Source organism: Lepidochelys kempii, chromosome 3 (genome assembly GCF_965140285.1).
Source record: "Lepidochelys kempii isolate rLepKem1 chromosome 3, rLepKem1.hap1, whole genome shotgun sequence".
Lineage (NCBI taxonomy): Eukaryota > Metazoa > Chordata > Testudines > Cheloniidae > Lepidochelys > Lepidochelys kempii.
In genome coordinates, this window is record NC_136382.1 from 202,326,847 (window position 1) to 202,353,867 (window position 27,021).

The 27,021-nt window shown below is 43.3% G+C and overlaps 1 protein-coding gene across 17 annotated transcripts in view; it reads right to left on the minus strand.

Moving 5' to 3' along the window:
• Positions 1–27,021, minus strand: part of PLCB4 (phospholipase C beta 4) — a 326,044-nt gene that overhangs the window by 278,383 nt on the left and 20,640 nt on the right. For all 17 annotated transcript variants that reach the window (XM_073339656.2, XM_073339654.2, XM_073339639.2 and 14 more), the window contains one exon: positions 26,039–26,098. The gene's annotated coding sequence lies outside the window, so the exon portion shown is untranslated. The remainder of the gene's footprint in view (positions 1–26,038; positions 26,099–27,021) is intronic.

The following is a 27,021-nucleotide window of genomic DNA, read 5'->3' on the forward strand; positions in this document are numbered from 1 at the left end:
TATCACTATTTCCCTCATCTCCTTCCCCTGTTCCTTCTAAATGGCTGTCTTGTCATACCTTCTTGAAACTTTTTCTCAGGCTCCAGTCCTGCAAAAACACAGACACATGCTTAAATTTACAGACAGTTAGTCCAGAACAGATCCAGTGTGTAAAGTTAAGCATACTTCTGAGTCTTTGTACGATTGGGTCTTTAGATTGCAAACTGTTCAGGAAAGAGGCCATTGTTCACTCTGTATTTAAATGGCACCTTGCACAATGGAACCCTGTTCCTGATACAGATCCCTATGCACTACTGTAAACACAAATAATAATTTTTCCATATTTATGAAGGAGAGGGGAAATACACAATGTGGTGTGTGCTAGCATAAATTTGGGATGTCCTGGATAATTCACAAGTGACAAAGCATGAGTGAGAAGCCATGCCAAGTGAATGCCAATAAACGTTTTGTGCCAACACTGCGTGCTTTACAGAAAAAGCTATTCTATGACTGTTTTAGGGCTTTTTTTTTTTTTAAATAAAGTTTTTGACACTAAATTTTGTCACCCACCACTTGCAGCCAGCTGCCAGGTCCAGACCTCAGAGGAGAGAAAACCTCTACTAAAAGTTACCTAAAATAGCTTTCCTATGTCACAGGTATTCTGTGATTCTGTTTAAGTCTCATATCTCAGGATCTCCCAAGGCCGTAAATAAAAACTGAGCATCCTACTGGAAAGCCAGGTAGCATTATTTACAATTGTATAAAGCTCCTGCTCTTGCCCAGATTGGGTGCAAACTACTGGACTGTCAACCTGCTTCCGCCCCATACGTAAATAACATACATCCTGTTCCTCAGACCAGTATAAAAACTGCAGGGTCTAAACAGAATTTCACTCAAATTTAGTTCCACAAGCATACACAGTGTTACCTAGATCTGCAGCATCCAGACAGTTAATAGTCTCATAAACGTAATCGGATATCCTCATATTTACATAATTCTTCATACTTCATTAAGGTAGAAATGCTTTCAAGAAAAAGTCAACACCCTCACCAAGCAAATATTTGCAAATTAAGACTGGTTTCACTTCTCCCATGTTACAATTTGCTGCTTAGCATGAATCATAAAAAGTACAGTATCAAGGAAATGGAACTCAGCTGATACTTGTACCCATTCCAAAAACAGCCCCAAAAATAACTATTATAAACGTTTCATAGCTCTACTATTAGGCTTTAATATCTCACATCTGATTCTACGTAAACTCAGAAGAGAACTCTCTCCTTTCCCCATAGATGTCTCATTCAAAAGGGGACTTTTATTCTATGGGGGCGGGAGAGAGAGAGAGAGAGAGTGTGTGTGCAATAGTATGTAAAGTCACCTCAGAGGTAATTGGTTTAAAATTTTAATGCCCTACAGATGGAACATAGGGTGACAAGTTATTATAAAATTAGATTCTTGGATATAGTGCACAGCTGATGATTGAAGTGGGTGGGAGGAGGGAGAGGAAGGTTATTGCTCTATATTTGAAAAGGTGAATCCCTCCTTCAGTAGAAGAGTAGACAAAGGAAATCAAGAACTGTATTCCAATGGAGAAATTGCCCACCCGACTAAAAGGATCTCTGGAACAGCAGCATAGAGCGTGGGTCATATTTATTGGTGCTCCTGCCTGTCCAGTGTGAGTGAAATTGGTTCTGACCTTCCCCTCCACAGTATCCCAGCAGATAGTGCTGCAGCACTTAAAGAGTAAAAATCCTGAACTATCAATTTCAAAACTGGGATGGGCAGAAATATGTGGCAGAAAAAGCCCACAAAGAGCTGACAATCTCATTGCATGCTCCCCTCTGCCTCCGAAGAGTACAGCGGTTCCACCATTCCAAACTGTGCAGGGTTGGAGTTAGTGGTGTTATCAGTAACAGGCCATTTTCCATGGCATTCTCCCTGACTAAGCAGTGGGCTTATTTACAGGGTGCCAACACTGAGCTCTGCCCTGCATAAGATCAAAAGGAAGGAAGAAACCAGGTTTCTAGGAGCTTCAACTCTAAATTCTCTAGTAGGTAGGTACCGTGGCTCATGGTAGCAAGAGTGGCACAGGGCCTTAATATGCCCAAAATCGGCCATATTAGCTTCCTATTTTTAATTGCCAGTTAGTAATGACATGCACACTGCAGTCTGTAATGGCCACTCATCACAGGCAAGAGGGTTAGGACCAGCTGCCTCTGCCTAACCCCAGGCTGCACCTCTGCAATCCCAGTACCTGTGTAGGCCTTCACCAAGGCCTGCAACCTGGGGATTTACCAGGCCGGAGCTCCCCAGCTCCCCTTGTCCTTCCCCAGTCCTGCTCCACTCAAGCACCTTCAGCTCCCAGGCAAGCCTTCTCCCTCCAGGGCTAGAGTGAGACTTCTCCCCTTCCCAGGTCTAAGACCACAGCCCTCTTATAAAGGCCAGCTGGGCCCTGATTGCGCTAGCCACAGCTGTGGTCAGCAACTCAGTCAGCTTCCCCCAACTGTTCTCACTCCCCTTATTTCCAGCCACAGCCCTCTCCAGAGCCGCTTTTATCCCCTTTTCTGCAGGAGTGGGGCAGCTGCCCCACTACAATGCATATTAGGAAATAAGCCAAATTGTGAAGATGAAAGTACCCTGTACAGATATGTTCCATTCTTTTCAGCTCTTGTTGTCCGGATGTTCTGTCACAGAACTTATCAATAGATTGGACGGTGCATTTTCATGGCAGACACCGAATTGCGAAGAATATTTAAAAGAACAGCGCGCACACGCACACAATCACCAAGAAATTAAAGCAAGTTGGCCGGCATTCCTTTGGCCTACTTTATGACTAACAGGAAAACCAGATTATTTGACCTCCCACGAAAGACAGAAAAGTATATACAGGATAAAAAAAAAAACCCTCCAAAACCCTAAGTTAATCCCTAAAATGGAACCTAAGGAAATTACCCAAAAGCTAATTTCCTCCATTTTCTCCTTTTACAATACCTTAAATGACAGAAGCCCCCCATCAGTGTAGGGTAAAAGACACACTGAAGGCAAATGGAACAGTGAAAAAATCTTAAGATAGGTCTTTCACGGCATGCAGGGCCACCCAGAGGATTCAGGGGGCCTGGGGTCTTCGGCAGCAGGGGTCCTTCCACTCCGGGTCTTTGGGGCACTTCGCCGAAGACATGGAGCAGAAGGACCCCCCACCGCCGAATTGTCGCCAAAGACCCGGAGCGGAAGAAGCGGTGGTGGGTCTTCGGCGGCGGGTCCCTCACTCTGGGTGTGTTCGGCAGCACTGAAGGACCTGCCACTGAAAACTCTCGTGGGGGCCCCTGAAAACTCTCGTGGGGGCCCCTGAAGGGCCTGGGGGCAAATTGCCCAAACTGCCCCCCTCTGGGCAGCCCTGGTGGCATGCCACATTCTTTACTGTACCAAACTAAAACAACGTTACATCATAGTTACTTTTAGCATTTTAAGTGTAGACAAGCCCTTAGATAGAGGCAGTGGTTACAAATTGTCAGCAAAAGCAAGAGAAAAGAATCCACCCATGACTGAAATGATGTTAACCACCCTAAGGGTAGCAACGAATTGCACTGGGCCATTTCAGAGGCATACTAACCGAACAACAGCTTCTGCAGGCAGTGTACTTCACACAGGAAAATTGGGTGAAATCCTGGCCCCACTGAAGTTGATGATAAAATTCCCATTGATATCAACAGGGCCAGGATTTTCACCCCTTGCCTGCAGAGCAGAGAGTTATGAAATTGCTGTTTCACCTGGTGAGTGAGTGCAGGGAGGGAATGAGTGTGCCTGCTCTCTGATCACTCAGATGTTAATTAGTTCCCCTAGAGGAAGTTGACCTGGGTGATTAGACAATCAGGCCGGCTGGATGGATGGGATAAGGAGCCAACTACCCCCTCAGACCAAGGCTGAAAAAGAAATAGGAAGGAAGTCCCAAGAGAGGAGATTAGGACTAGTTAAGCCCAATGACACAAAGGTCTCAAGGGAGGGAGACATCTGTTACCCTCGGGTCTTGGGGGAGAGGGCCAAAAAGCACGGTTGGTGCTGTCAATAGATTGTCGCTATGGGGTTGTTGTGGAAATGGTGGAGGGAATTTAAAATAAAAGAATACAGTGAAGGCACAAGCACCAGAGTCTGTGAAGTTTCGGCAGGGGAAGAAGGCAGAAGAGAAGCCACACCCTGTGACATCACCCGTTTAAAAGGGGCAGGGCATGCCCCTGAATTTGCTGCCAGCTCTGCTGAACTAAGCAGAACATGGGACGGGAGGGGAGGAGAAATGATTGAGCCACCAGCATACTCTGGAGGAAGAAAGAACTGCTATTAGAACAGACTGGAGAAATCCTGGAGAAGGAACCTCCATTTACCCTCTCCGCGCATTCTTGCATATCCACCCTAACCCATCGAAACCTGGGCACAACTTTGCTCTTCACAGCTCCCGGCACTTCCACACATAGGCAGATACAACCTTCGCTGTAATTTTTATCAGCGTTGTGCTAACTCAGTGTAAAGAATATGCGGAACTTGTGATTAACACTCAGAAAAAATATTGTAGGACGTAAGGAAAATGTTCCACATCTAAGGGCCTGAGACAGCTCATCTTACCAAGGCTAACATCCCATTGATTTCCAAGTAAGAAGTGAAGGATCAGGGCCTTAATCTTAAGCAATATGGCTCCACTCCTGATTATAAAACCAGTAATAAAGCAGCGAGGTAATCAGTCTCTTGACACTGAGTTGCCATGCAACCAATTACATAAGTAATGTCATTTTGCAAAAAAAGACTGAAAGAAACAGTACATTCAGAAATGCTAAGTGCAATTTAAAAAATACTGGCCATGACCTGAATACTTACTCACCTGAGTTACAGGATCCAGCCCATTTATCCTGGGGGAGGGGGGGGAGGATGATGTGCAACAAATTGCATTTCCTACCACAAACTCTCATAACCACCACACTGAACAACGTAGTGCAAGTTCCTATTCTAAATCAGCACCTTTCTCCAGATCTCAAAAAGAAATGGAAAAATGAACTTGACATGTTGAAACTTGCACTGACCCTGACCCACTGCTTTTTTGTTGCCACTGACTGTTTTGTTTAATGTCTGGTTTTTTTTCCTTATTTCTTTTCATACCAGCTTGCTAAGCAACAAACAGAACTTTCTCAGTTTGTCAAGTTGCACAATGAGGCAATTATAGTCAGCACACTAGTTCTTCACATACATAATAACAAATGGATTGTTCAACCAATAAACAAGAAATATAATCAGTGCAGGAGATCTATCATCACACCAGAGCAACATTTCTTAATCTGTGATGCTCTGACTCCTTGCCTTTCATATTTAGGGATGTAATGAAAATTTTGCGCGTGAGAGAAAACAGAGGTAGAAAATATTCACAAATAAAAGGCCCACCCCTACTCTGATTATTTGCATTACAGAAGGCCCTAGTGGAGATCAGGGCCACATTGTGCTTTGTACTGTATAAACACATAAGAGATAGCCACTTCCTCAAAGAGTTTACAACGTCACAGGCAAAGGAAACAGGCACTGAGAGATGACCTTGAAATGCCCAAGGTCAGTGGCAGAGCTAGAACCCAGCAGACCTGAGCTCTGTTCCTAGGCCACTGTCCTGTCCACTGGAGCACACTGCCTCATACAGCCCCTTCTTCTCATGTTCTCAGTGGAATTGCTCAGGGGGGCTGAGGGTTGCAAGGTGGTGCCCAAAGTGTGCTGACACAACAACTAAACTCGCTTGTGCTAACACACCAAAACAACATATTGCCAGTAAACTAGCTGTTCTAAACACCACTATCACCACTAATTGCAGAGACAATGCATTCAGCCGAGACACAGAACCTTGACTCAAGACCTCTCCCTAATCCCATACAGTTTGGCCAACAACCTCAGTTGTCCATTCCCAACTAAAACCTAAAGGGACAAGGAGGAAAGAAGACAAAATAAAATACAGGAGATGGATAACTTTAAAAAAAAAATTATTTAGGGCCGAATTAGAAGCCCATTAAAGTCAATGGGAAGATCCCCGTTGATTTCAGTGGGCTTTAGAGCAGATCCTTAGATAATAATCCTTCTTATCTATTATTGATATGGGTCAGATCCTCAGATGGTATAAACTGTCATAAACTCCACTGAAGTCCATGTACCCAGCTGCAGATCTGCCCCATTTACTCTGATCCTGCTCCACTGAACACAATGGGAGTTCTGTCATTCACTTCAGTGAGAGCAGGATCAGGCCCTAAATCAGTCTGATAGCTAAATTTACACAACTGACAATAGCCTGAAAAACTATATAATCTCAGAAAAAAATGAGCTCATGAAAAATAACCCTTCTGGGATTATCAATTAAGATATTTTAGCTTTCAAATTTAAAATAAATGGAAAAATATGTCATATGAACCTCTGTAGGTATTCAATTATTATATTTTTATTGTATCGAGACCCATAATTGCACCTGGAAGGGAGGAAAAACTGGATCACATTGTCCCCATTGGTCTAAAAGCAGAATTACCATCAGGAGACATACCTGACTCAGTGAATAGCATTGAGACCTGTATCAGCGAGCTTCATATGGAAAAAAAAATAATAATTAGGACAGTCAGAAAAATGACAATGGCTAATGATTTCATGTAGTGTTGTAGTTGTGTCAGTCACAGGACATTCGAGAGACAAGGTGGGTGCGGTAATATCTTCATTGGACCAACTTCTGTTGGTGAGAGAGACAAGCTTTTGAGCTACACAGAACTCTGCTTCAGGTCTGGGAAAGGCACTAAGATATGGCCTACTATTGTAAATATGGCAACAGGTTATATAATAGATATCATCTTTAATCTCTGGGACAGATAAAGCTATCTTTCAACAATGCCAAATATTTAAAACTTGCAGTTCTTTGCTAGAAAATTACTACTGTTTATATTCATTACTATGGCGCACATGCACAGTATGAGTATAATTTATAGAAACCATAATCCTTGCGTGCATTCCTGCCTACATTCATTTTACCAGAGTAATTTTAATTTGACAGATATGTTTATGAGCAGCCAGCTAACTATATCTGAAGCACTGTAAATTTCTACCATCTACTCCAATCTTTATAAAGATCATTTTTCCCCCCACTTCAAATTAGAAAAACCCATCTTCCTCTAGAAGATTAAATATAGCATATATGTGTTCATCTGTTCAAACACAACCCATACAAAACATCTCACTCAAAAAAGGCAGGCATTTTTCAAAATGTCTTCCCCCCCCCCCCCCCCCCTTTTTCAAAGTCTCTGAAAAAGATGCACAGGTGATATATCCAGATATCTAAGCCAAACTACCATGGTGTAGCAAATATTTTGTTTACCAGTGAGGTTTATAATTCAATTTAGTACATTTGCAAATGTTAGCTTTCGGCCCTCTTAATTTCTGAAACAACTCACTAGATGCACAGGAACAGAGTATATTAGGATACTCAGTCCCAGGAGTAAAGCATTCCATCTAGTCTTTTGTTGATTTTTATCCTCAAAATTCACCAAAAGAAAAAGCCTTTTTCAAGCACTGCCAGTCCTCTGTATCAAAGGAAAATCTGTCTGGTTATGTAAGTGAGAAAATGTGATATGAATTTAATTTCAAGATAATTATATTTTGAAATATTGGTTCTGATATAATGTTTTCAGGAGTTCTGAACAGTGCTGTAAAAATGTTTCAGTCATTCAAAACTGTGAATTCATAGTCTCTTTTCAGAGAAACCAATGTAACTATAACAAGGCAGATAAAAGATCAAACAGAAAAACAGAATTTGAGATTCATTTTTAAAAATTCTGTGGTTTTGGCCACAGATTTTACAAGATTCTACAGCTCTGGAGCTTAAAATTTGTTGTATGATGAATCTAGAGTCAACAACTGAGCATTTGACTCTTGATTTTGGAAATAACCCCTGAATACAGTAGTGCTGGCAGTCCAAGGCAAAGAAGACTCAGCACCAATAAAGAGATTGTGACCCACCCATACCTCAGAACCTTGCACTGACCCTGGTATCAAATGAGAATGGGGTCAACTAACTGTACAGCTTGGCGTATACCAGAAAAATGTACTCTTACCATTTTTTCCCTGTAATCCAACTGTAATACATCTCGCATACATGCACACAAGTGCTCCAAATTGTTTGGAGCCCTGCCAGATACCATTGATGTGGACACAGCAACAAAATGAGGACAGGCCCATGCATGGAATTAAGTGGCAGGCTGCAACTTTTATTAAACTTTTAGCACAAAGGAGGGGCGACACCTGCCCATCACCCAGACTCTCCTATACCAGGCAGTTAACTGGTTCTAGTGTGGGAGTTACAGGGCTCCTTCCCATATAACTCATAACTGGCCCCAGGGTGACAGGGCTCCTTCCCGTATAGCCCATAATGCAGGTTAGGCTCTCCTCAACCTACCTCCTTTCCCCGCCCCAGAACTCAGCTCTCTCTCAGTCCTAGCACCCTTCCCCCTCAAGGGGGACAGCGGGTGCAGCAGGGTGGGTGGGGACCTCAGCCCACGAGAGACACAAGGTCTGACTTCAGCCCACAAAGGCCACAAGTCTCACCTTATCCCATGAGCCCAAGGCCCGTCACCAAAATCCCAGGCCTTTTACCTCTGGGAACCGTTCACTTTATTCTCTTAACCACAGGGAAACTGGCTGCAAGTTGCATCAAGTAAGCAACAGCACCCAGTACGTTAATTAGGTACTACTTAGCTCCCTGCGGCTCGCAGGGGCTGCAAGGACGTCAAAAAACTTCCCTGGTCTTCTGCCATTTGGCCCATGGGAGAAAAAATTCCTTCCTGACCCCCCAAACAGGCAATTGGCTAGACCCACGGCATCTGTCCGGCTGGGTTCCCATTCCTAGTTTGAGTGGTTAGGGTGGGCTGCTAGAACCACGCCAAAAGAGGCTCCACATGGTCCATGTTCTGGGCTAACTCCTGGGAGCTGTGAAACGCTGTCCAATCAGCACCCCTCTCCCCAGCTGGCCAATGGGTGCCACAGACTCCTATAGGAGGAGCTACTGAGTGTCCCCTTAGCAAGTGCCTCCCTCCTTTGTTGTTTGGACTGTCCCCCTTTCACTGCTGGCCCCATGAATGTCCCCCACCCATTGATGCAGGCGGGTGGCATTCTGGAGTGGACTTATGCTTCAGCAGGGCTTAATAGCAATTGAAACTGAACCCATTTCAGCCTCAATCCCTCCACGAAAGAGTGGGCAAAGAGGATGTTCACCTGAAGGATTGACATTTCTTTTAGTAAGGGAAGAGGCCATGGAATGCAAACCAAAACACAACACCCCAACCTTTCCTCCAAACATCCAGGGGGTGAATGCACTTTGCCGCACTATCATCCCACCTCTGTTTTTATAAAGTCATCAAATCGCCATGTTATCTGAGTGCCTTGCTGGCACAACAGCAAAATCCCCACAAAAATCCAGAAACCACATAGGATTGGCACCCTCATTCTCTGCCTCTGGCTGTACGTAGGAAAGAGAAGTCCTACCTTTTGCATGGTCGACACATACGCATTTGTTAGATGAAAACACATGCAAACTATTTTCTAGCTTCCCTCATGGAGAAGGCCATCTCACTTCCCAGTACTTATGAATTGAGTTCTATCCCTTCCCCGCTCTCCAGTTTTGTAGCTCTCATTCCTGCATCATGGTAATACTCGCAACAGAAGGGCACTGTGAAAATTCTACACAGAGCTGAATATTACTATAAGAGATTACTTTGCACATTTATGGTGTATATGCTATTATGATACATGATGTTGCTGCTATACTGACTTTCCTTTTCAGTCGAGATAGCCTTCTTCTCAGACACTATTCTTCCATCTCCTTTCTAAACATGTATTTACTCTTCTTCCGCCATGCAGCCACATGTATGATCAAGTTCAAAGTGGCATCGTGATAAATCGTCTCAACTTCAGTGCGATCACCAACAGGGCAGAATATGGGTATGCAAGCCACCTATCAATATTTCATTGCTAGCATGTATACACAGGCAAAAAGGACTAAACAACCTGTTAACAGGCACCATACCATCCTCAACTCTTTTCTACAAACAAGCAATGTGTTCCTTATGTCTGCAGTGTCGTCTGATCCTTCCACTGGGTCATGTGTTGAAGTATAAAAAAGAGAAGCTTTGACGTCGCTTGCAACACGAGAATATTTATGGGATTTTTTGAATCCATTATTCTAAATGGCTTTAACAAAAAAAGTCTCTTTCGCAAAGAACCCAACTGTAGTAAAAGCATCCTTTGAAATTCTCACTAAAATGGGTAAGCAGTAACAAATGGATACCATGGTCTGCTTAACGATCTTGAACTCATTAAACAAAAGTGTATTGAAGGTGCTTTTAAAATTAACTAAGTCTAAAAAAGAAAAAACTTGCTTGAGATCCCAATTCATTAAGAGAATACATGTAGAGACTCAAAAAGTGGGTGAGAGGGCAGGCTGGGGACGGTGTTCTTCTTGCCTTTTTTACTGTAAATGACAAAATTTAACGTTATTAAATTAATATTTTTTGTTTTGTTTTGTTTTGTGGGGGTTTCATTGTTGTTTGGGATGGTGAGGGGGGTTGGGGTACGAAAGGTGATTTCAAAGCTATTAAACATTCCAGTGGATAATTTGTGGTACAAGTCATTAGCATAATTGGGGGCATACTTTATTCTGATCTTTGCAAAACTTTCATTTCCCAAATGGGATAAATATGAAGTGCTTTTATAACACCAATAATGATCATTTCCTATGGGAAACTGCCAATTATAAGTTAGAGAAACAAGCTATACCGGATATACATTTAGAAAGTGAACACACCTAACATATAGTTAAAACAATTAAAAACTACACTTCAAATACCAGTAAAAGTTTTCATTTTCATAAAGGTAAACTGCACATTTTAGTTTAACTGCATCCTTGTTGGGTCATTCATTCCCAATAATAAATATTTGATGAGTGTTTAAATATGGTATTTATGCTGAAAGTTCACCTTTCACTGGCAGTAAAGAACACCTGTGGGAACTTGATTTAACATTTAAACACTTGACTCAAGTTCACATCATATATACTCGCTAACATTGAGTATCAGCAACAGTAAACAGCTACAGGGAAAAAAAACCTCTTGTGTTCTGGAAACCAGTGATTTTAAAAAAGCAATAAGGATCAACCATGAGGATCAGCAATAAAAGGTCACATGTTAACGCTGTTCTGTTTTGTAATACTGATTTCCAGTCATTCTGCTGAGGTCACCAGTGCAACAGACAGAGTAAGGAACACCACCCCCCAGACTACCACCACCACAACGGGATAGTCGGGTCACAATAGTTCGTGAGACTTCTTCCCCAGGTTCAATAACTAACATACATCCTTGGGAGGGGAAGGGAGAGACAGGAAGATGGGGCTCCTCAGATATACCTGGAGATGATTTCTCTACATGCCAATCTCACTCTTTCCATGCAGGACCACAGCAGCATCTCCCTGACCCCAGATATCAGCAGGTTTAGGGATCTACCCATGGTTCTGGGAACGAATGACCAGGCCAGGAGAAGGGGACTGGTGACAAACACATCTGCCCTCCAGCCCTGCATTGTCCCGGGGCTGTATTACCTTTCCCACTCAGTCTCCTCCCTACTTTTAAGCAGGGTTCTGAGTGCAGGGTGTCCTGTTGAGGGACAGAGCCATAACAGATATCAGAAACACAGCGTCTCTATGCGGATGGCCCTGGTCTCCTAGAGATTCCCATCCAGATCCAAGTATACCCTAGGGGATCCACTGCTTTAACTGGAGACAGCCTCAGGCCCTATTCAGCGGGGAGACCAGCCTCATGAAGTCTCCAGGACAGGATGTTTGTGATGAATTTCCTCCTTGTGAGGCCATCTCCCATTGGTTTTATCTGATCCAGTCCTCAGCGAGTAGCCATTCCTTACAGTATCACCACAGCTACGCTACCTCACGTTTAAAGGGTGTTCACTGTAGTATTCACTGTGCTCATTACTGATGCTTTAGCCTTCATAACTTTTAATAAATATGCTTAGGGCCTGATTCCCATTTACACTAAAGCCCATTTGCATCACCCCTGCAATGTAAAATGATCCTCAAAGTCGGAGAAACATATAATTTGCTCCCACTTTAAGACCTCGTTATTGTTGCAGAGTGATGTAAAATGGTCTTACTGCAATTCAGAATCAGGTCCATTAGCTTTTATGACCTTGCCAATATACTCCGTGGTGATACGTCTAGTCAGTAAACAAGCAAAACTGCACATTTGTTAGAATTTAATAGTTCAAACAAAAGCCGGCTTTTAATTTTTAACATTTTAGCAGAATAAAATAATTCCCTTAGGTCACTGATTATTTATCTACATAATTTACAAAGAGGAAAAATATTATTCCAAAATGCCTGTGCAATAAATTGCCTAAAGAAGATGTGGAAAAAATGCTCACTGAGGATAAATCAATCAATGAAGAAAAAAGATCATTAAGGGTCAGAGTTTCAAAGGTATTTAGGTACCTAGACAACTTTTGAAAATCCCATTAGGCACCTGCCTGCATCATTAGGAGTCTAAATACCTTTAAAAATCTGGCCCTAAGAGCCTCATCCTGTATTCCTCATGCACCCCAAACTCCCAAGGAGTTAAATGAAGGATTACAGGATTGTACTTAGAAAGGAATGGCATATGTGTTCAGGATGCTCACCTGGAACTCAAGATCCCGGTTTTGCCACATACTTCCCATGTGATATGCAATATTGTGTCCACACTTCAAAAAGGATGATGAAAAATTCAAAGGGGTTCAGATCTGAGCTATCAGAATGATTCCAGATATGGAAAATCTGCCTATTTAGTTTATCCAAGACAAGGTTAAGAAGTGACCTGATTGTGGTCTACAAGTACTTACATGGGGATGAGATTTTTGATTCATCCAGAAAAACAAAAGAAAAACAAAAAACTAATGAGATCAACTAGTTGGAAGCTGAAGCGAGGCAAATGCAGACCAGAAATATGATGCAAATGTTTAAACAGTGAGATTAACTAACTATTGGAACAACTGACATAATGGACCTGGAAAATTCTCCATCACTTGCAGTCTTTAAATCAAGACTGGATGTCTTGCTACAAGATATACAATAGCTCAACCAAATGCTAGAAGCTTGAGGCAGAAATTCCTGGATGAGGTTCTTTGGCCTGTGTTACGCAGGTCAGACTCGATGCCAATAACGGTTCCTGCATCTGCATGTGACCATCAGGCGTTGAATGCTCAGAAACTGGTCATGTGCTTTTGGTAATTCGGGGGGCCTTGTTTACTGAGATGAAAGAAGCATTCCTTTCCTGCAACAAAAGGTGTTTGTTCTCTTGCTCAGTTCATATACATAAAGACTCATTGCATAACAAATTTAAAAGGGTCAGATTCTTCCAAATCTATGGTATTTGGAAAGAGTATTTTGCATTTTTGAAAAGCAGCTCAGGCAACCCCCCGGCATGTTAATTATCTGATCACCGAGGCAGCAGTTCCAAAACCATTTTCCCAACTGCCAGTTCAGAATGCCAAAAAAAAAAAAAATCTCTGTCATCTTGTTTATAATATGAGCTTTCAAAGACGGGGGCTCATCAAACAGTGAAAAATATGCACTTATGTAACGTGGAACAGTTTCACTCCCCCACTTTTCTCTGAAATGTTTAACAAAAATTCTGAATTTTGAAAACCAAATAATTAAAAGTGTCAAAAATATAAGCACATCTGAAAAGCGGAATTTGCATGTATTTTTAAGCAATACACAGTATACCATATATTTTGCCTGTTTAACACAATGTAACCAGAGAGTACAAATCCATGTACTCCAACGAGCAAGTCTTGGCAAAGGAACACTTGTACATTGTGTTTTAGACGCAATAGCTCAATATTTGCTTCTAAGATCTGGCAGTAGCTTCTCTTTGGGAGTCATCGCCTACTTTTTGGCTTACCCAACCTGCTGAGTTTAGGAAATTTACACTTAGTAGATCTGAGTGGTTGCACACAAACAGAAAAGATGAAACTATAAGAATCACAGTCAAAGCTTTGCATGACAATTCACTTTGCCACATAGATATTTACATAGCCGGTAAAGAGAAATTCTTATGGTGAACAGCACTCATGTGCTCAGATTCCAATTTTCACAGGCGTTGCAATCAAGGAGGATTTGTTTAGGTAAACAGCTGGCCACAGGGCAGGCTGCATAACTACTAAACACATGCCCTGTTTTCTGATCGATGAGTCCTGTTAAACAAGAGTGTGACAAAGTTCCTCCTCTGCCTAGTGGGTCCTGCGCTTATTGGTGGATTCGCTCGCCTCAGAGGTTCACGGCAGCCCTCAGTTTGGCCTCTTTCGTGGCTCAAATCTGCCGTTCGCTCAGTTAGCCTCATCACTGGCCAGCATGGGAAAAAGGAAGAAGAACAATCCCCACAGTCTCTGCTGAGCCACCTAGTGGATCGGGGAACAGGCCAAAGACCTTCCCCTCTGGTGGAACCCACAGCCCAGGTCAACTCCTCCGGTATCAAGTAGGGAGTTGGGAGGATGGGGGGAACCCAGGCCTGCCCTCTACTCCGGGTTCCAGCCCAAGGCCCTGTGGATTGCAGCTGTCTACAGTGGCTCCTGTAACAGCTGTGTGACAGCTACAACTCCCTGGGCTACTTCCCCATGGCCTCCTCCCAACACCTTCTTTATTCTCACCACAGGATCTTCCTCCTGATGTCTGATAATGCTTGTACTTCTCAGTCTTCCAATAGTACACCTTCTCACTCTCAGCTTCTTGCACCTCTTCCTCCCAGCTCCTCACACACACACCACAAACTGAAGTGAGCTCCTTTTTAACCCAGGTGCCCTGATTAGCCTGCCTGTCTTAATTGATTCTGGCAGCTTCTTGATTGGCTGCAGGTGTTCTAATCAGCCTGTCTGCCTTGTTTCCAGAAAGTTCCTGATTGTTCTGGAACCTTCCCTGTTACCTCACCCAGGGAAAAGGGACCTACTTAACCTGGGGCTAATATATCTGCCTTCCATCACTCTCCTGTAGCCATCTGGCCTGACCCTGTCACAAGAGCCACAACAGCGAGGTGTGAACTGCAGCAGATAAAGTGGGAATCTCTTGGGAAAAAAACAAGGGTTCTCTCCAGAAATGGGCAAACCACAAGATTTGTGGCTAGGGACTTAGGTGCTTAAATGCCACTTTAGGGCCTACATCCAACATTTAGGCACCACTTGCATTCACAAAGCCACTGTTCAGCTGCTGCCTAACCCCAAAGGCATCTGAAGTCTCTAGGTGCCAACATTTTCACTAGTAAAGTTTCCATAGTGCCTACATTTCTACTACTGGTTACGAGCACAGCCACCTAAGTCCTGACACCATCAGGCAGTTCAGCCTAATTCATGTGTAAGCCTCTGCAGGATTCACAAACTAGATTCTTCCCCACCTACCTCACCTGTGAGACTGGATCTAGAACAGTGATTTTCAAATTTGTTTTCTGGCGACGCAGTTGAAGAAAATTGTTGATGCCTGCAACCCAACAGAGCTGGGGATGAGGGATTTGGGGTGTGGGAGAGAGCTCTGGGTTCGAACAGAGGGTTGGGGTGTGGGAGGGGATCAGGGCTCTGGACTGGGGGTGCAGGCTCTGGGGCGGGGCCGGGGATGAGGAGTTTGGGGTGCAGGAAGGGGCTTTGGGTTTGGGGTGGGGCTCAGGGCTGAGGCAGGGGATTGGGGCATAGGGTTGGGGCCTGGGCTTACCTTGGGTGGCTCCCGGTCAGTAGCGCAGCGGGGGTGCAGAGGCAGGCTTCCTGCTTGTCTCGGCACCACGGACCGTGCTGGGCCCCAGAAGTGGCCAGCAACAGGTCCGGCTCCTAGGCAGAGGTGCACAAGCAGCTCTCACATGCAGGCACCGCCCCACCCAGTTCCCATAGGCCAGAAACCAACCAATGGGAGTGCAGAGCTGGTGCTCGCTGCTGCCCCATGGCCCCCCCACCTAGGAGCTGAATCTGCTGCTGGCCACTTCCAGGGTGCAGCGCGGTGTCAGAACACGTAGGGACTAGCCTGCCTTAGCCGGGCAGCACCACCAACGGGAATTTTAATGGCCAGGTCGGCAGTGCTGACCAGAGCTGCCGCAACCCAGTGCCTTACATGCCGCGACCCAGTACTGGGTCATCACCCACATTTTGAAAACCACTGATCTAGAGAGCATGTTCTTAGGCAGACTCTGAGCACACCTACTGGAAAGGACCCAGCACAAAACACAGCCAAGGAGAAGTATCCCCTCCCCCACCACCCACCCACACACCTACCTACCCACTCACAGACCCAGAATCAATAGCCAGGTGGTTAGGGAACCTCACCCACAGTGTAGGAGACCCCAGGTTCAAATCCCCCCTCTACTGATATGGAGCAGTGACTTGAACTCAGGTCTCCCACCTCTTGGGTAAGTGCCCTCATCACTGGGTATTCCAGTTACTCTCCTGTTGAAGCTGTTCCACTTTGTAAAAAATTTGGAACTGATGTTAAGCAAACACCTTTGGGGCTGGAAATCAAATGAGGAAAGGCATTTTGTGGAATTTTCTGTAGTCCTTGGTTCCAGACAGGAGGAGATACTGTGCAAAACAACAAAAAAGCAGATTCTTACCCCCCCTCCCCCCGCCCATTATCTCAGTAGTTTGCTTTCTAACCTCATTTGAAAACAATAAAAGCACAAATCTGCAGCTGCCATGCACACAAGGTATGACTGTGGGCCAATCTGAAGAAAAATATCCACTGGGCAAATGATCTGGCAATTCTTAACGATAGGGCTCAGCATAAGGTTTTAGGAGGGGAGAAGAGGAGAGACAGAAATGAATAAAATATTTTTTCCAAACTTAATTGCCTACTCAATGAATTCTTGGTGTTTTTTTCCTCTCATTTCTTACTGTTTTTCATTTTCTCTCCTATCTCTCACTTTTACATCAGACCATTCTGTATTTTTCTTTTTCTTTTCTTCATTTATTTTGCACCTTTTCTCATATCTTCCATCATGTTTTTCCTCCTGCTTAGACAAATCCTACTACCTAGTCCTCTCTCACACATATACAAAAACTGCCCTCAATGAAATTTGTGGCAAAACTCCCACTGTCTTCAATGGGGTCATGATTTCACCCACAATCTCAGGTGACCATGAACCCAGCCCTCCACCCCACACATACGGAGAGAATCTCTCAGCCCATAATTACAAAAACTTCAACCGTGCTAATATGCAGAGGCGCAAAAATGTTTTCCATTTCCAGGTGTTTCCTTGAGCACTCAGTTCAAGTTTGGACCTGAAGTTCATGTTTGTACCCTGGGCACATATATGGTGCCTAAAATATCACAGTGACGGACACCTTACAAATGCATTATTATACACCATTATTATAATATACATAACAGCTATATGCTCATTACCTGATTTAGATAACATTAGGAAATAACCCACTTGTCACAGAATCATAGAATATCAGGGTTGGAAGGGACCTCAGGAGATCATCTAGTCCAACCCCCTGCTCAAAGCAGGACCAATCCCCAATTTCTGCCCCAGATCCCTAAATGGCCCCCTCAAGGATTGAACTCACAATCCTGGATTTAGCAGGCCAATGATCAAACCACTAAACTATCCCTGGGTGACATTAATTGTCACGTGTTATACAATGTATATACGTATATTAGATGGTATCCCTCTCCCACAAACCGAACCCTTTATGTGCCACTTGTCTTTACATATTGTAACCTCTTCAGGGCAGGGACCACGTCTTCATGTGTTTGTACAGAATGGGGTCCCAATCCTGGTTTGTGGCTCTGGGCACTACTGCAACATAAATATCAAATAAAATAATCATCTGATTTAAATTCTTTACATAACACCCCTGTACATTTTGCAGAACACAATAAATTACCTCTCCTCCTTAAGGATAAAAAATAACTTTGTGATGGAAAATTATATAAATAATCCATTAACAAAAATTGCTGTATAAGAAAACCTTCTCAGCCAAAACCAATAGCTACTTAGCTTCAGTGTTTGTTCATACGTACACGTTGACAGGAGCAGCATGTAAGCACCCAAGGGAAACATTAGGCCTTTAAAAGGACATCAGCAACTTAAAAAAAAAGATCACACTCCTGGTTCAAAATTTCTTACCTAACTATAGTAACATACAAGATCACTAGAAACACAGGAGTTGCCAGACTGGATCAGACCTATGGTCCATCTAGTTCAGAAGCCTGTCTCTGATAATGGCTAGTACAGATACTTCAGATGAAGGTATAAGGCAGGCAGACATGAGATAATCTTCCTTGCACATTAGGTCTCATCCTGGTTTCTAATAGTTAAGGATTGGCTTAATGCATGAAGCATGACGTTTCTTATCCCTACCAAAATATTTGTTATCATTAATTATGATAACTCTGGGTAGTCTCAATAGCCATACAAGTCTGCAACATCCTTTCCCCCCCTCACCCGCTCATTTCTATAGAGTTCATTGCCTTATATGAGTGCACCACAGTGTCTGGACTGCATAAATATTTCAATAAGACAAGACGACAACTTTACAGTGGCATTATTTTAGTACATTTGACTCCACCTAAGATGTGCACAAACTGTCTGACAAACAATCCGACAACCCACTAACGACTACTGTCGCAAACGGGAAAGAAAGCTTCGTCAGCCCATTTTGCAGATCTCTGTGGTTTGCAGCTCGCCCTGGGTTAATGGTTCCCGCAGTTCCTCCTCCTTCCAAAACATCAGTTCCTGATCTTCCTCCCCACTCACTCTGCAACTTGGCTACCCTTCCCCCCTTTGTGTTTCCCCTCCCCACCTCAGCGTTCACCTCTTCCAATGAGGCTCTGATAACTGGATTTCATGGTCGCTAAACAAACCATTCTTTTGGAGGAAAAGTATGGGAAGTACATGGGCAGGAACAGCAGGGAGAATGTGGAAAACAGTGTTTCATCTAGTTGCAGGAATCTGAGTTAGGTTTTCTTTTCCTTCTCTTTTTTTGTTTGTTTGTTTGATCCCGTTGGCTCCGAGTTTTAATGGCAGCAGAGAATTTGAGCACTCTTGACCGAGAAATGTGGTAAGAATAAGAGGATTTTTTAATGAAAACCTTGTCCATCTGAAGAGCAAAAAGACAGTCTACACACTGCCTCGATAAGCTGTAGTGGTTGCTTGGGAACAAAGGCTGACTTGTTCGAGGTAAAGAACTCCACTTCCAAAAGCCAGGGACCTCATGCATAACGGATTAGATAGACTGCAGGAGTCAATGGACCCGATTACAAGAACAGTAGAAGGATTCATGGAAAGAATAGATGCTGCAGAGCCATGGGTAACTGAGATGGAAAATTCAGCCCCAGGACAAAATTACTTAATTGCAGTGCTTATTAAAGACAATAAGAGGTTATCCAGTACTGTCAGGGATATCAAGACTAAATCTAGGGTAAAAACATTTCAACTGTTATGCATCTGAGAGTAATGAATTGGGAGATTTGGCAGGGGATGCAATGGTCTCTAGCCAGTAACTCTTAGTAGCCAATTCTGCTCTCATATACTTGCTGTCACTTTCATAGTGGGAGTAGCTGCCATGTATCAGATAATAGAATTGGGTCCTTAGCGTACAACTGGGGAGCAAGTCTCTTAGGGCCAGATCCTGTCCTCGGTTACACCAGCATGGATCCAAAGTAACTACACTGATGTCAATGGAGTTACTCCACATCCACACTACTACAGGGAGGAGAATTTGGCCCACAGTACTTCGAAACCCTAGCACAAGGGTTACAAAGAGGTAAAATACTCATCAGGCTTGGTTCTCCTCACACTTGAACTGGTTTGGCACCAACGTAGCTCCACTGATTACAAAGGGGGTTACTCCCGATTTACACCTGTGTGAGGGAGTGAAGACCAGGCAACTTGTTTGAAATACCATCACAGCTTTATGAAGGGGCCCCCAGTCTTATTCCATTGTTCTGAAGGCTTCCAGAATTATCAATGAGTTAGGCTTCCAAAGCTAACAGGTATTTCCATGCCTGTCAGAGCAATGAAAGGACTTGCCTCCATCTAAAAAAAAACAACCCCAAAACTGAATCAGGAGACAGTTTTGTACCAAGCATGGCTTCTGGAGTGGGGAGAGAATTACTATTCTTTTAAATTGCCAGGTGGCATCATGACATTTACAAAGGCTCTGAAGCATGGAGAAGGAGTAGTTACATCTTTCGAATTACTAGACTGATAAAACATATACTGAAACTCTTGGAACCATTTCTGTCATATTACTGTATTCAACGAAATTTTGTCAATGCCATTGTGTGATTGAGATTAGGGCTGTCAAGCGATTAAAAAATATTAATCCCGATTAATCGATGATTTCGCAATTAATTGCGCTGTTAAACAATAATACAATATCATTTATTTCAATATTTTTGGATGTTTTCTACATTTTCAAATATACCGATTTCAATTACAACACAGAATACAAAGTGTACAGTGCTCACTTTATATTTATTTTTGATTATTTGCACTGTAAAAAAACAAAAGAAATAGTGTGAGGTGAATTGAAAAATACAAGTTCTGTAGTGCAATCTCTTTATCATGAAAGTTGAACTTACAAATGTAGAATTGTGTAAAAAAAAACAAACAAACCTGCATTCAAAAATTAAACAATGTAAAATTTTAGAGCCTACAAGTCCACTCAGTCCTACTTCTTGTTCAGCCAATTGCTCAGACAAACAAGTTTGTTTATATTTGCAGGAGATAATGCTGCCTGCTTCTGGTTTACAACGTTACCTGAAAATGAGAACAGGTGTGCTCATGGCACTGTTGTAGCCAGCATCGCAAGATATTTACATGCCAGATGCGCTAAAGATTGAGATGCCCCTTCATGCTTCTACCACCATTCCAGGGGACATGCGCCCATGCTGATTATGGGTTCTGCTCGATAATGATCCAAAGCAGTACGGACCGATGCATGTCCATTTTCATTATCTGACTCAGATGCCACTAGCATAAGGTTGATTTTTTTTTGGTGGTGGTGGTTCGGGTTCTGTAGTTTCTACATAGGAGTGTTGCTCTTTTAAGACTTCTGAAAGCATGTTCCACACCTCGTCCCCCTCAGATTTTGGGAGGCATTTCAGATTCTTAAACCTTGGGTCGAGCGCTGTAACTATCTTTAGAAATTTCACAAAGGTACCTTCTTTGCGTTTTGTCAAATCTGCAGTGAAAGTGTTCTTAAAATGAACAACATGAGCTGGGTCATCATCTGAGACTGCTAGAACATGAAATATATGGCAGAAGGCTGTTAAAACAGAGCAGGACATACAATTCTCCCCCAAGGAGTTCGAACACAAATTTAATTAACACATTTTTTTAATGAGCAACATGGAATGGTAGCCGAAGTATGAAGGGGCATTCGAATGTTTAGCATATCTGGCATGTAAATACCTTCCAAAGCCGGCTACAAAAGTGCCATGCAAATGCCTGTTCTCACTTTCTGGTCACATTGTAAATAAGAAGTGGGCAGCATTACCTCCTGTAAATGTAAACAAACTTGCTTGTCTTCATGATTGGCTGAATAAGAAGTAGGACTGAATGGACTTGTAGGCTCTGAAGTTTTACATTGTTTTCTTTTTGAGTGCAGTTATGTAACAACAAAAAAATCTACATTTGTAAGTTGCACTTTCAGGACAAAGAGATTGCACTACAGTACTTGTATGAAGTGAGTTGAAAAATACTATTTATTCTGTTTATTATTTTTACAGTGCAAATATTTGTAATAAAAAATAATATACACTTTGATTTCAATTACAACACAGAATACAATATATATGAAAATGTAGAAAAATATCCAAAATATTTAATAAATTTCAATTGGTATTCTATTGTTTAACCGTGCGATTAAAACTGTGATTAATCACGATTAATTTTTTTAATCGCAATTATTTTTGTGGAGTTAATTGCGTGAGCTAACTGCAATTAATCGAGAACCCTAGTTGAGGTATCATTTTGCATCCCCTTCTGCATGAAGAGCGGTTTTGGGGAACTTTACAGTTAAGAAATGTTTGCAGGATTTTTTTTTGTTTTTTTTAAATGACCTTTGTTAGGTCTTCTCTCAGATCACTCGGATGTACAAAAGGAACAGATTGAGCTTGAATACCTTTAATATTATGGGCCAGTTTTTGGAGGAGCCTTAAGCTAGCCTCCTATTTTGCAGCCACAATTAACTCCAGATGCAGAATCTTACAGCTAGATGTTTAAATGCCCAATTTGTGCATAAACTCAAGTACATAGAGATCTAAACAGTAACACAATTAACTGTACCAACAAAAAAAAGGAGGCATGTTATAAAACAAAAGTTAGGCTCTCTCCCTCCGTCTGTGCCATCACAAGAAGAGAAGTTGGAATCCCGTATTTTGCCTTCTTCGCTACGAAAACAGCCTGTCCTAATTTCTGCCTTCCTGTACAAAGCCTCGTAGGGCCAAATCCTGCCCTGGCTTACACCCCACACAACCTCAAGGAAATCAACTGGTGTTTGGGGCTTAATGAAGTTAATGAGGCTGTTCTGGTGTCATGTGTAGTTACGTTTTTTCATTATTCAGAAATGCCAACCCCATGGACTTCCCCCTCTAGACTGATTTTTTCATATCCTCCCCCGTACAGGAATGTAGGGAAAATCCCTGATCTACAGAAAAATGCATCTCCAACTGGCTGAGCTCTCCAATTCTGCCACAACTGCTCTAAGGAAGGGCAGCCAATCGACACTGCTGCAGATGCTAAACGGCAGTCCTGGCGTCTCTCCATGTAGCACAGGGAGCAGGGGGTTCCAACCCGAACTCCCTTCCTCTCAGTTATGTGAACAAAACATTGGGGCTGCTCCTGAATTGTGCAGCCCTTAGATCCCAGAACTAGCTCCTAATGCCAACCCCCAGGCATCACAGTACTGTATCCCACACTTCCCGTGGGTGGAGAGCCTCTCTAGCCACTCCCTGGGCTCCATATATGACTAGCAAGAAAAAACGCTTATTCCCAGGGCCAGTGGGACCTCAGACCCTTTTCCTGCCCTGAGCCCAGGAGGAGAAGGGCAGACATGGACTCCACACCAAGGAGAGGAGTTCAAAGCCCACACACCACTCACAGGCATGTCAATGCTACCGCATGTAAATTTTTGTACCGTTTTCTCCCCATCAGTATCTATTGGCAGTGGTGGTGATCAGGACTGAATCTGAATGTTCTGTAGCAAAGGAGACACTGGCCAGCAGCATTTCCAAGAGGGAGTGCAGTATGGAAGAACGCAAAGGAGTACAAAGGGAACTAACTCATGATGGTCTCTCTTGGGTTTTAGTACCCTATGTTTTTAGCATGTTAGGTAGCCGAAAAACTGCTTCTCTTCCCATGCAGCTCTGAGATATCAAGTATTGGCTGAAGTGTTCTGCTGGAGACCCCTAGATTTGAATGCTCCAGGGGAAGAGCCAGGGAATTTTTTTGGCAGAAGGCCCTTGAACTAAATTCTGCTCTCGTTTACTTGGTATAAATCTAGAAACTCTGGACTTTGCTTTCCCAAAGTCTGTTGATGTGGTGTAAAGTCTATACCCAAATTCAGATGTGCCCAAACGGTGGTCTAAGTTTACACAATCAGAGTAAACGGGTTAAATATGGGTACAAGTGATAAATACTGCTATCTGCACCCATCTCTGCAAAATGAGTAACTCACACCGAGAGAGGGAAAGAAGGGAGTTTAGCAAGAGCAGCAACTTATAGCAGGGTGTAAAAAAAAGGCAACCTTCCCTACCTTACCTTACATCTGCAGTTAGTGGTTTTTCCCACAACAGATAGATAAATTAGCCCAGCAATTATATCACTTCTGAATTCAATCCAGAGTCTTCAGTGGGAGTTATCTCTTACACTTCCCCCTATACCAGGAAAAAACCTGGCTCCATCTGTCTACTGAGACTTTTGCTGTGAGGGTTGTCGGGGTGTGTTTATGTTAATTGATCATTTCTGAGGAAGAGTCTATTTTTGGTTGACGTAAGTTAATATTTTTGTTTTTAATTGTTTTAGCAAAGAGGACATGTGCCCAGAGGAGAATCACAGTGGGAGCATTTTTATAATTTAAAGACAAACAAAGCAACAACGAGAGAGCATTGGGTCAGAGTGCAACCGTCCCCAAAATCACATTGGCACAGTTTAGTGGTACACCGGACACCAAAAGGAGCAGAAGCCAGGAGGCAGATCACCCTAGACAGTGAAGGCATTTTAATTTGACGGTTCTAGAACCATGATGCTTCTAGACAGACATGCACAGCTATGACACTACAGGCTGTTAGGTAGCTATGCCTATTTAGTGAAGATCAGTATTTGACACTGTGCTCAACAAGTCACATCACTTTTCCAGTGACTAACCCCAATGACCACAAGTTACAGGTAACACACTAGCTCCAGCTACACCACTGCTGTCACCTGTTAATTTACTATTTTTTAATTCTACTTTTCGCAAGGAGCCTCTTCAACCATAAGGACAGGTTTCAGAGTAAAAGCCGTGTTAGTCTGTATTCGCAAAAAGAAAAGGAGTACTTGTGGCACCTTAGAGACTAACCAATTTATTTGAGCATGAGCTTTCGTGAGCTACAGCTCACTTCATCAGATGCATCAGATGAAGTGAGCTGTAGCTCACGAAAGCTCATGCTCAAATAAATTGGTTAGTCTCTAAGGTGCCACAAGTACTCCTTTTCTTTTTTCAACCATAAGGGTGCAAGCAAGGTCCCATCGTTCTAGATGTTCACAAAGTCAGAGTTTAAGGCCAGGAGGAACCACCAGATCATCTAGGCAGACCTCCTGTATGTCACAGGTCACTAAATACCACCCAGCCACCCGCACAATGAACCCCAAAACCAGAATTAGCCCCAAAGTATTACAGCCCTGACTTTCTCCTCTAATATTTTCCCAGGCCCACCTCTCCAAATGATTCCACTACTGCAGACTTCCCCCCTCCAATCAGAAGCTTTAAATGCCTTTATAGTCTAAGGAACCACCTCAGTATCCATCACATGCCAGAAGAGCCTCACGGGGTGGTCCTGTTACACATTTACTTACTGCAGAAACATCAAAAATAAAATAGATCTATTTCACACTCAATCCCAAATATCTCACCATGCTTGGCACGGAAATAAGTTCTACATTCAACTTGTATGTGGACCATCATCCCGCTGCTTATGCACACTGATACGATCATGGACAGGCATCAAAGGGGCCCACTTCAGCCAAACGGATCGGCTTATGCGGAGGAGGCAATTCCCCCACGTGCGCTGGTATCACGTGACCTACTGTTACACGCAGTTGGGCGACACCTGACCGACTGGTGGTGGTGGTTTGAGTGTTGCTCGGAACTGCCTCTGACCGTTGTGCCCAGGTGGCATATACCTCTCAGATGCTGGGAGCAAATATGGTGAGATCCTGGCTGCTGGTGGGGCACACCAAGGATATTCCAGGTTAGCAGCACCAGGCGAGATTTTTTCCCTACGTGGAGATAAAATTAACTGGCAGGAGTGGCAGGTGCTCAAAAGCCCACGGAGAGGGTTAATGCCCCTTTCCTGTAAATCTGACACTTGAATGAAGCCTGGTGGTTGCTTCGTGACATGGCTTGCTCAGGTCTGGGAATAAGATGGGCCTAGTACGCCCAGGAAATATTAGGATGCTATGGATTTGAGCATCAAAAAAGTGGAGGGGGCACCTGTGGCACTAGCCTCCACCCCCATTCACCCCTGTCAGGCCCATTGCTTTTAGGAGATATTTTAAGGCTCAGGAAATTTGCAGCCACTTGGCCAAAAAAGCAAATGCTGTGTCCATGCTCATTGACCCTTATCGTTCTCGTTTCCAAACTGTCATTCTTTACTCTGGAATAAGTTCTATATTCTACTAACATTAACCACACGGCATAGCAGCTTTAAGCTATATTTTGAACGGGAGTCGTCTACACACACAGTATAAAAAAAAATGCTAAAAAGAAGAAAAAAGGAAAAGAAATCTACCTTTGTAAACCAACGATCACTTTGTAGAGGTTTCCATGGTAGAGAAATTGCTGCTTTCCCCTAAAAACCAAAAAACAAAAGAGATGCTTTTTCAGAAACAAAAGATACTATATGAAGGTTCTCAAAGCTGTACATTAAATATACAATAGAACATTGTGCCTATTTTAAAAACAGCAAATTCAAAGAACAGTCATCGCTTATATAAATTAAAAAATAAGTCCGCACTTATCCTAACAAAGTACAATAGATTATTCCAAGTGGCATCGTTTTTCCAATACGTTTCCCCCTCACCGCCCCGCGTTCCTCCCCCCCCCCCCCGGATGAGACTATGAGCACTACTGCAGTTGACATCAAAACATTGGTGATTGGTGTTAATTTGACTTTGAAATCCCCTTACTGCCTACGAGTGAGTCTTTAAGATGATGTATCCGTTTTTTCCAAAACATTTAGGCCAGACTGTAACCTTATAATGATGCTTAACCGCGTGTAGCTGTGCTGCCCCAGAAGCAGGGCAGGAATCATCTGATTTCAGCTCCGAGGTTCACAATCCCTGCTTCCCCCGGCTCTAGGGCAAGATATAAACTGACGGTGCAGCACAATCACATACACGAGAGGGGGATGGAACGAAGGCTCCATCCACTCCCACGTGGAGCAGACCACTCGCCATCCACTTGTGCGGGAAAGGAATTAGCAGCCCATGGGAATCTGTTCCTTCCCCTGCACAGAACGTAGCACAGGTAGCCAGCAAGGGGCACTAAAGTGGTTCACTCTAGCAGCGCCTCACAGTCATGCCCCGCGCTGGTGTTGGTTTCAACGATTTTAGGCTGTGTCGTTAGTAACAGTAAATCACTTGATTTAAGACTACACTGAATCCTCTCCAAGCTGCCAGAGGTGTTCAGCAATTCCCACCAAAACTGAAACCATTCCAGAAACATAAACTGAGTCTGAGGGGACAACTGCTGAGGGGGTTGGTTGTTCCGTTT